Raw genomic sequence first — 3,420 nt, forward strand, 5'->3', positions numbered from 1 at the left:
CGGCCGCGCCCCGCAGAAGCTGGGGAGGAACCTGTTGATAGAGCCTGAAAAATGCCCGGTTTCTTTCAAGCATGATCCAGCCCGATCTTAGGTCTAGATGGGGAACAGTTTTAGCTCTCCCGATGCCGAAACCGGTTGTAGAGTTTAACACGAGGCTTTCTTCAGAAACGTCAGTTTCTGAACAGCGGGAGGTGCCTGAGCTGCTGCACGCCAAGGCTCTGAACCTGCAATTGCATCCACAGATGAGGAGAAGTGAGCAGGATGCAACGCAGTGCATCCCCAGCTTCGTGTTCTCTACAAAATTTCCGGATTCATTAGCCTTTTTTGGTTTTGTTTGTTTGTTTTTTTGCCAGGACTGACTGGCAGCTGGAAATGTTGCCCATATTTTTGCCATAATTACCAAATTTTCGGTTGTACTTCAGTGTGCTTGGGGGAAAGGATCTGAGTAGTGTGTTACACTCACAGAAAGAAAATACTCTCCCTTAAAACCAAGTGAATGTTTTCATGTGCTATCCAATGCAGTGACACCACCACCATCAAGGTTAACGGATGTCTGCCTGGCTAAATACCAACAAGCCAAAACTCAAAGTCATTCTTGTGCTTTACTGATGTCGGAAATCTGGAGCTGTCATGTTAAATGACAATATTATATTTTCCCTAGATTTTTTCTTTTCCAGAAAATACATTGCTGATACGAATTGATTTAAAACTTGCAAGCGTGAGGAGCCTTTCACAATTACATATTTACACACTTGTATACTCACTAGGCACTGAAGCAGCCTGAACTGATTATTTTATACACTACCCAAGAAGCAAATGTGCAATGGCTTCTGCATATTACAGGGAAAACATACAAATTTTATTGTGTCTGGACAGAAATTACACAAAGTAAGATTTTAAAAGGACTCAACTGCAAGTCTAAAATATACGTTAATTCTGCCTTCTACTGCCAGTGAATTCAGTGGATTCATACAGAGTTTGCACCTTCTTTCCAAAGGAGGTAGCGTCAATCTGTTTGTATTCAGTCTAGCAGAACATATCTCTCTGATTAAAAAATACTTTTTAAGGAGTGAAAACGCAAGAGATCCTGTCCATCTGGGCTCTGTTTAAACATTTGATCCCATCCCATGTGTGATGATATTTAGCTAGGAAAAAAAGCAATTTTCACCTCTAGAAATACATATATAAGAGTGTTCAGTGAAGTACATACAACTCTGTTCCACCTGCCAATTATAAAAATATCCAGCAGCCAGGGTTCAGGGCTTATTTTAATTATTTGTCCATGCTTACTGTTGTGCTGATTTAATTTATGAATATAGCCGGTCATTAATGCTGTTACAGTAGAGGCATACAGGGTGAACAATTTTATGGCCCAGTCATTAGCTGACTTGAATCGGTTCCAGTTTTCCAAAAGAAAAGGTGACAAATTGAATACTTAGTGAATTCTATTTATTTTCTGTGACTTAAATTGGTTTCCAGTTCTTAATTGGTACTTTATTTTAATTGAGTGCGGTTCTAGAATTCAATATAATTTTAAAACATAGCATGGGTAGTGGTTTTGTTGATTAATGGTGTCTGAAATGGGCTTCCTTTTTACATTATAGCAAGATAGGGCTATCTGTATTAACAAAATACACCACAGCAAGTTCCTACCTTTCTACAATTGCTGTCTACAATGAATACATTTGAATACAAATTACTCAGTTATTATGCAGAATACATAACTGATATTTTAGTAAGTTGGCCAGATTCAAGCTTATTTAAATAACAGAAAAAAATTTGCTAACAGGGTTAGATTTATGCAATGGTAAGGAAGCAGTACTCGGAGCCATCCAAAATCTGGACGAGGAGGGGCTCCTCTAATACAGCTGACCACTGCCCCCCCTCAATCTCAGGTCAAGGAACAAACAGGGAGATGGAGCCAGACATGCAGAGCAGGGGCTGCTCCTCCCTCCCTGTCTCGCAGGCAGAGGAGCACAACCGCCGGATTCCTGCGCACATATGAAGGTAAAGGCTGGTAGCTGCTTTCTTCACCACACAACCCATCTGTCCTTACCAAGTGACACCTAACCTTGGCCTTTATCTGCATCTTAACTCCGCTCGTATCCTACTATACCACCTTGGATCTTTTTGCATTTCGAATTCTCTCTCTTCCCCCAGCAACTCCACAGTCAGTCTTTTCACATGTAGTTTAATTTTTCCTCTGAAAGCACTTAAGTCGTCTTGAGTAGCTGCCTGTGCTTGGATGGTACTGTCCCATAGAGGAAGACATTTCTGATGGAAGCAGATCTAAGACTACGAATTTCTCCTCCCACAACTCTGGTCATCTTCAGTTTTCAAAGTATCACCCTGAGACACAAACTCATGAGGGAACACTTTTCAAGCATCACCAGCTGGATGTAAGTTAGATTCACTGACCTTTCATGTGTCTTTTAATCATACAGCTCCTGTGGCAGTGGCAGATGAGGCTGCTTTTAATTAAGTTGCAGAGGTGTGGCACCATCACAAATATGAGGCCCTAGCCCACCTAGAAAATCCAGCATAGCATTTTTTGCTTCACAGGGAGAAAAGAGGGTATGATGTGCTATACAGGGAAAATGTCCAATGATCCACATTACATTGGCATAAAACAAAGATGTACTTTTTACCCAGTTTGAACAGCAGAAGTGTGTAAGAGCATTTGTAACACATCTTTTTGGCACTTCACATTGCAAGTAATGTGTGATCGGTCCTCATACACAATAAAGAAAAATATAACTTCTACTAGAAAGTCAGTGTTACTGATCTCCAACCATGTTTTTTTAAGATGCTGCCAGTCTCGCACTTAGAAGCTCAGCGCATGCCAAAGTCATAAAAAAGGGCGTATAATCACAGCGAATACTTCTCTTGGGTGGTACATAAAACAGCACACTATAAAGAAATTTATTGAAAACCACTGAAGTATCAAAGATTTTAAGTGAAGGCCAAATTTCCTTAGCCCAATTCTGAAACATTTCTGTCTACATCAAGTCTTCCTACTAACAAGTCCATTGGCATTCCGCTCGGACACAAGGCTCTGCCTGCCACATGGGACCTTCCTTTCCTGCAGCGGAACTGAACAAGGTCATCTGATCTGTAGCCTCTGGAAAGCATCTTTTTGTTTGTTTGTTTATTTTCAGCAGTTAAGAAGCACTTAGATCAAGAGCTAAGATGGATAAGGTGAGAGAGATGGAAGCTTCTGCTATGTCCACTTTAAAAATAGAGGCATGCATTAGGTTTCAGATCGAAGGTTGACATTCAGGGCATTAAAATATAAACTTCGTAGTATGTAAAGAGAAAAGTTTTGTAACTTTGTAACAGTTTTGTAAGACAAAACCAGTTCAGTATTCTAACTTTTGGATGAGGGTTTATCAATTTCTCAATTCAAAGTTTCAGAAGTAT

This window comes from Aptenodytes forsteri, unplaced genomic scaffold (genome assembly GCF_000699145.1).
Source record: "Aptenodytes forsteri isolate BGI_AS27 unplaced genomic scaffold, ASM69914v1 Scaffold28, whole genome shotgun sequence".
Lineage (NCBI taxonomy): Eukaryota > Metazoa > Chordata > Aves > Sphenisciformes > Spheniscidae > Aptenodytes > Aptenodytes forsteri.